General features: G+C 37.2%; 1 long non-coding RNA gene across 1 annotated transcript; it reads left to right on the top strand.

Annotated features, from left to right (window-relative positions):
* The first annotated feature begins 6,085 nt into the window (after nt 1-6,085).
* On the top strand, nt 6,086-6,936 carry LOC145786965 (uncharacterized). The gene is made up of 3 exons (XR_014291329.1): nt 6,086-6,161; nt 6,244-6,361; nt 6,605-6,936. It is a non-coding gene; the product is annotated as an uncharacterized LOC145786965 (long non-coding RNA).
* Nucleotides 6,937-7,018: the final 82 nt, after the last annotated feature.

The following is a 7,018-nucleotide window of genomic DNA, read 5'->3' as shown; positions in this document are numbered from 1 at the left end:
TTGTCGACGTGAGCAATATCTCGTTTTCTGAGGACTCCTTGTTGTCCAAAAACAATTATCGACACAAACGAAGCGTGAACTAAAAATTTGAAGAGTCCTGGTGCATAACGATCAAACTCCAATATTTGTGATTTTTAAATTTTACCATCTCCCGTTTTGTTAACGTCGAAAGTTTTATGTAGCAGCTTTTATTCGTGGCAAAACGATCAATATCTTTCAAAATAAGGCTTTAAACTAACAGGGTTGAGCCACAAAACGATCAATCTCTAACTTACTTTTCAGTTTACTCGAAAAGTTGGTTTTGCTAGTTTGATAGTTTTGCACTTGGACTCTTCATTTTCTGACGGCACACAACCATTTCCAATATTTTGTTGCATCGTGGACAACCACAACTGTATAGTACCTCGCATTTATGAGAATCAAAAGTTTACAAAATGTGTAGTTTAGTTTTTGTAGCAAATCTTTCGAAGCGAAATCCAAAAAAAGAATTTTGCAACAAATATATTCGTTTTGTTTTAAGAATTTCCAAAATCGTCAGCATCATCACACGTTCAATTGATTTCGACTCTCGGTCACTCTATAAATCATCTCTCTCCACAGCTCTCAATTCCTCACAACCTCTTTTAGCTCTTTCATGCCCATCCTGCTGCCATTCGTCGCTGTATCGATCCATCTCGTTTTTGGACGGTTCTTTTCTTTTTCTCCACTGACCAAACTTTGGCAAAGAAACTGTTTTTAACATAATTTACGCCAGCTACAATTTTTACACGAGACATGTCGCCAAGTGAATTGATTGTCATCGATGATGACAATGCAATAAAATTTGCATATTAAAACCCTAACTGTGCTCGATGATCCCATTTATCTTGCATGCATATTGATGTAGTTTTGACTCCGCACATGCAGTAGCGAGTTTGAAAGAATGCTTTTTAGGGGAGGCATAATTGGCTACCGGCGAAGTCAACAGTTAAGTAAGAATGAACGGCGTCAAACTGGAGTTCCTAAGAAGCTAACTTGTTTGCAGAAGGGTGTAGGGGGCTGACTTCAAACAAAACTTTGACAAAGTTTTAATTTAATCTGGTCGTTTTTTATGTAAATTGTGATCCAATAATGCTTTTTGTTTAAGATGCACACTTTGCATACGCTCATAGGCCCTTTATCAAATTAAAGCTGAATTCTATAGAAGTTGGACTTAAACATTTGGCTTAACATTTTTTAAGTCCAAATCTATTTTCAATGGCAACATGCCTTCCCCAGAATATTTTGAATAAACATTTTACATTTTGTTACAGCATCATTTGACAGAATTTTACTATGGATTTAGACTGAAAGTAGTATCAAAATGCCCAATTTTAAGGCGCGTTTTTTTTAAACAATTTTTGTGTAGGCCCCCCAAGCCCCCTGTGAGTGCTTCGGTGACTCGTTAGCAAGCTCAACTGACATATGCAATGATACTTATTCGCCTCTTCCGAAATTTGTATGCTGGCTACTCCTCTACCCTTTTGATGATTCAAAAACTAGGAGTGCCTTATGCCGTTGCCCAGTGACTATAGGTTGGTGTCTTGTGGTTGAACGAGCAAGTAACATTTTACAGAAATTGGTAAAAATTGAATGAATTGCAAGAGGGGCACGTGTCCAATTGTCTACTTTTCTAAAAAAGGTTTCTATTTATGCTCCGAAGAAGCGTACGTGGTTGATGGCACCGTCCCACGACCTCAAGCCATACCTTGTTTGTATTTTTTTTCAAGCTTTCCAGCAACCCAATTCTTGTTTTTCAAGCTTTCCAGCAACCCAATTCTTCTTTTTCAAGCTTTCCAGCAACCCAATTCTTGTTTTTCAAGCTTTCCAGCAACCCAATTCTTGTTTTTCATGCTTTCACTAGTTTGTCTAAAAAGCTTTCGATGAAATAATTCGTCAGGTGAATTGCAAAATAAAGAAGAACATTTTCGTTTCATTGGCAGTTATTCAAACATTAACTACGTTGTTGTGATGTGCAATGATTTTCTTTTTCAAAATGTGTGTTTTTGCAGAAATCGAAAAAAATTAAACCAATGTAGTTTAGGAGAATTGATTACTGTGACAACCCAAGCAGCAATTCAATAGTTGTGTGGAGTAACAAAGTCGTTTGTTCACGCTTCGTTTGTGTCGACGATTGTTTCTGGACAACAAGGAGTGCACAGAAAACGAAATATCGCGCATGTCGACAATGCAAGTAAATAACAAAACAATGTTAAAAAAATAACAACCCAGTAGGCTACTTTGTTGTGAGATGCAACCAGTGGCGTAGCTAGGGAATGTGCCGCCCGGGGCGGATTCAGATTTTGCCGCCCCTTCAAGAAAAAGCATGTGAAAATGAAATGCGTTTTTTTATCAGCACTGCAATACGCAACGTGCTATTTTCAATTTGCGGTGTAAAGTCAGACGAACGTACCATTATCAGTAGCGTAGCCAGGAATTGTGAAAAGGAGAGGTTTTGACGGCCGGCGGGCGAAGCCCGCCGGCGTACTCGCTGGGGGCCTCGGCGGGGGTCTGGGGGGCCTCCCCCAGAAAATTTTGAAAAATTACTTAGAATTTGGTGCATTCTGAGAGCATTTTCAACAAAAATGTGGGTATGAATATTCCTGTAAAATGGTGCTGTCCGGTGGCATAGCAAAAGAATAAGATCATGTTTTCTTCGGCATTTTTCGAAAATAAAGCTGAAGTCTTTATGTTTTCTTGTTGCTAATTCCTGACTGAGATATTTGAATGTTTGGTATTGGCAAAACTAGCTCTTTTAATGCAGTTTCGTTTAAAATTAGGCAAACTTTTTTTTAGAGACATAGGTTGATTGCTTTTTTTTTTTGCGAGATTATTACAGTTTTATTATTTATCAATTTTCTCCTTAGTTGATCCAAAAAACGATCTTATTCCGGTAAGTCACTAACTTTTATGTTTTAAAGTTAACCCGAAGTTTAAAAAATGTAACGTCATAGACGTCATACATCTTAATGAGTGTCAGACAAAAAGCTTTGAGACAAAGAATTTACTTTATTTCTGATATATTCAAGTTTTGTATAACGAATCACTGGAATCGGTTATAGGCTATAAAAGGTTAGTGCAATTTTTCACAGCTGTAGATATTGCGGTGTTTCCATCGACTGCACGAGTTAGCTGGATACCATGGATACTGAACATTTGTAGAGCGGTCACACCCTGCTATATGAATTATGAAAGGTCATTCGAATTATAAAGCATAATATGACACACAAGTTCTTACTCATTTTAAAAGATAAAGCACCAGAATTGCTTTAACATGTCGAATTAGTAGAATCATGCTTACAGCTAACAGCTATGAAAAATTCATCAACACAAGCAATAAGAATGCAAAAAATCATCAACACAAGCAATAAGAATGATACTGATGAAACTAAAGGGAAAAAGGAAGTCGACGAACCTTTTCACACATCTTGTTAATGACATCCTCAACAGTTGGGACCAATTTTTTATACAGATTAAGCAAAGCCAAACCATTTAATCGGTTTTCAGAGGTTGAATTTCTTAAATAAGTTTAAGTCTTCGAAGAGCAGAAAAAGATCTTTCATTGGTGCAAGTGGTAGGCTAACTGGAAGAGTAGCCAGCATGCGGAGTAAAATATTAATGTTTGGAAACGTTGACTGCGGGCAAAATGGCAATGCACTTACAGCACTTTTTGGCAAGCTGGTTTGGGAAGAATTGAAAAGACATCGATACCACATATACGCAGTTCAGATAAAATAGCAAGGGCGTTTATACATGGCAGATCTGCTTCGTAAAATTTAAAGAGTGATTCAGTTTTCTCCATTTAGTTTTTCTCAAAAGGGGGGGTTGAAACCCCCAACCCTTCCCCCCCTTTGGCTAGGCCACTGACCACTATAATTTAGTAATATACTGAATGCAAAAGCACAAAAACTGCTGCAGAATTAAAATAATCAATTTGTAACCTTTTACAAGGCTACCCAAATTTGAAGAGCATGTTTCCGCCTCTGCTTAATAAAGGCTAGTAGAAATTTTGTAACGTATTAAAAACATAACGGCAGAAAAATTCATGAAAATTTGAAACGTTTTTAGATATTTAAGATGTTTTGACAGGGCCGGATTTAGCAGTAGGCAGTTGCCTAGGGCGGCAAATTATTGGGGGCGGCAAAATATACGAATATATTACATTGATAAATGATAATACTGTACGTGAATATAATAATTCACAACAGATATATAGGAATTAATAAATATGTTATCACATCACACACATTTATAAACAGTGCGGCAAGTCATGTATGGCAAGTCATCGCCCCTAGAGTAGGCTACTTCACGACGTTTGATTGGTTTTCAACAATATGTGCTGCTTAGCGCTTGTTTTATTTTTCTGTCTCGCTTAGTATGGAGGACTAGGGACTAGGGTTTGTCTGTGCAATTTTTATTAATCTTTGTTCGGTTTGTTTCACTGTTAGTAAATTTAAAGGAGCCTAGAAAAAAATGTTTTTAGTCAATGTTAGGTTGATGGAAAAGTTGCAGGCTATTTTGTGTACTTGCCTTGATGCTTAAAGTATGTAAACCATGAATGATCGCATGAATGATCTCACATTTTTGAGGATTAACTCATGTTTACTTGCTTCTACAGACTTTGAAGAAATTATTGATTTGTTTGCAAGAGAAAAAGCCCGCCGCAAGCGATTTTAAACAATTAGTTCATTATACAATGACATTCATTGATGTATTCAAATAAACAGTGCAAATAACTTTTTTGTAAGGAATTGAAAATATAAATCGAAAATATAAAAAGCACCATCGAAAAAAATTGTTTGGGGGGCGGCACTTTTCGTGTCTGCCTAGGGCAGCGCTTAGGCTAAATCCGGCCCTGTGCAGTTTTGAACGTTGCCATTCTGTTTGCTTTTATTTTTCGTGTACTTTTGCATTATCAAAAAAAAAACGTCCTGTCTGAAAGTGCCGCCCCCCCCGCCCCCCCCCCCCACCCCTAGCTACGCCACTGGATGCAACCGATTACTGACTTTCTTTTAATTTTAACAAAAATGTTAAACCACGTCAAGTATCTTTAAGTATTTTCCTTGCAAAATTTGTAAACAACAACATCTTTTGGGGCACAGAACCCATGGGGCAAGTCACGTCGTTGGGAATATAAATGCAAGAAGCGAACATGTCAAAACACAGTTCAGAACTTTACTGCTTCTGATTCGTTGCTAGCATAAAGTTTTATAAAGTCCAGGACAATCACGAACGTCCAATTTTCCATCGCATACTTCAACTTGTAGCTAATAACCAGAAGTTGTAATGTTTTGTGGTGAAAGATGTGAGCAGGCTTTCTTTCTGGCTCAGTACTCAACAACTTAAAACATTAGATAGAAGAAAATAGTTATTTTAGAATAAAAAGGTAAAGGTGGTTGCATACTTGATTCAAGTGTTGGGTATGAGAAGATAAGGTTCTCATTGTACTAAGCCTTCGGCACAAAGAATAGAAGGGTGGCCAGTTCCTTTCTCTCGGCCGTATTTCCTGCAGCAATTGTGCTCACCCAATTTATTACACTCATTTTAGAATTTTTGGGTGAAAATACAAAGAGGTCAAAATGTATAGGCCTATTGCACTCAGGTGTATAATTGATTGATTGAACATTTATCCTCAGACTGGAAAAGCTTCTTGCACAGCTTAATCCTCGCAGTTTCGTATACTTGTAGAAAATTTGAATCACTGACGCAAGCCCTGTCACCTAGATTAACAGAGTGAAGTTTTCCGATTATTGAAGTCTTGTTGCCGCGGAATTATTCCATCCATTTGATGCCGCTAAATGAAGAGCAGTCCTTTACGTGCGTTGCTCAAGCGCACACCCTTAAAGTCGAATCTGTGCCGCTTGATCTTGAAGCTTCTTCGTGCCAGAAGTCACGCGCTAACCAATTGAGCGATCGGGGCAGACTTATCAAGAAAAGTTGATAAAGTCCCGCTTCTTAAATCCAGAATTGTTTAGGACGAAAGCACATGCAGTCATTGAGTCAGCAGTTCCAATTGTCTTGGTATGCCATTAAGTGCCTTGTCGAGACATCGTCGAGTGCTCTGGAGCGGTGTCGAACCGACATCTTTTCAAAAATTGCGGAGATGCTTTTACCACTCGATCAGGCAACAGAAGATGCTGTAGGTAAATGTACCACTGTATAATTCACTTGCATAATATTTGTGTTTAAATTGACAAAAAATTGTTAATTTTTGTTTTATTTCAGATAAAACTTGCATCAAACTAAAATAAGATTGATAAAATAAGTGAATTCATGATGAACTTTTCTTTGAAAGTTGTTCTCTTGGTGGCGCTAGTGGTCGCTTCAAGCGTGCAAGCAAACCGTAAGTTCATTTTTATGTTTGGTTTACGTCTATTTTAGACTTTTTAAAAAAGTATGGTTTATTGTCATATGTTTTATAGTTTTCTATTACCCACTATTTTTAAAGCTGAAAAACATTTTCACAATAATGCTGTTGAATTACTATTAAAATTAAAGTTAAAATATTTACACTTTGTAAAAGATTCATCATTACTACAGTATTTTTGTTTCAACGTTTTTTATTTAATATTTTTCGTCTTTTCAGCGAGTCCAGATCGTCTCGAGGTGTCGCTGTCGAGCGGAAGATGCTCATGCAGCTGCCCGGACTCCAGACCGAATCAGAATGTCGAGGTTCATGAGGACGGTTCATGTTCCTGCTCATGTGAAAAATGATTCGTGATTGTCCATCAACATTTCTCATGACATGAAGTTGTGTGATGAAACCCATTTTACAGTGACTTTTGTACAAATATATTTTGCTGTGAAAACTATGATCAGAAAACAAATACAGTGAAATATATTGGACAATGCACTCCACGCTTACTTGTTGTTTTGTATGACGTCATTTTCTTACAATTAAAAGCAATTTTTAATTGATCCATTCATGAAAACATTGTTGCATTGGTGGGTTTTGTGATACTCTTCTTGAAGCTGGGTTACTGGGCATTCTAGTATATAG

This window comes from Aplidium turbinatum, chromosome 17, assembly GCF_918807975.1.
Source record: "Aplidium turbinatum chromosome 17, kaAplTurb1.1, whole genome shotgun sequence".
NCBI classification, from domain to species: Eukaryota; Metazoa; Chordata; class Ascidiacea; order Aplousobranchia; family Polyclinidae; genus Aplidium; species Aplidium turbinatum.
The sequence above is the reverse complement of the archived record's forward strand: the minus strand, read 5'-3'. Positions and strand labels throughout refer to the sequence as shown.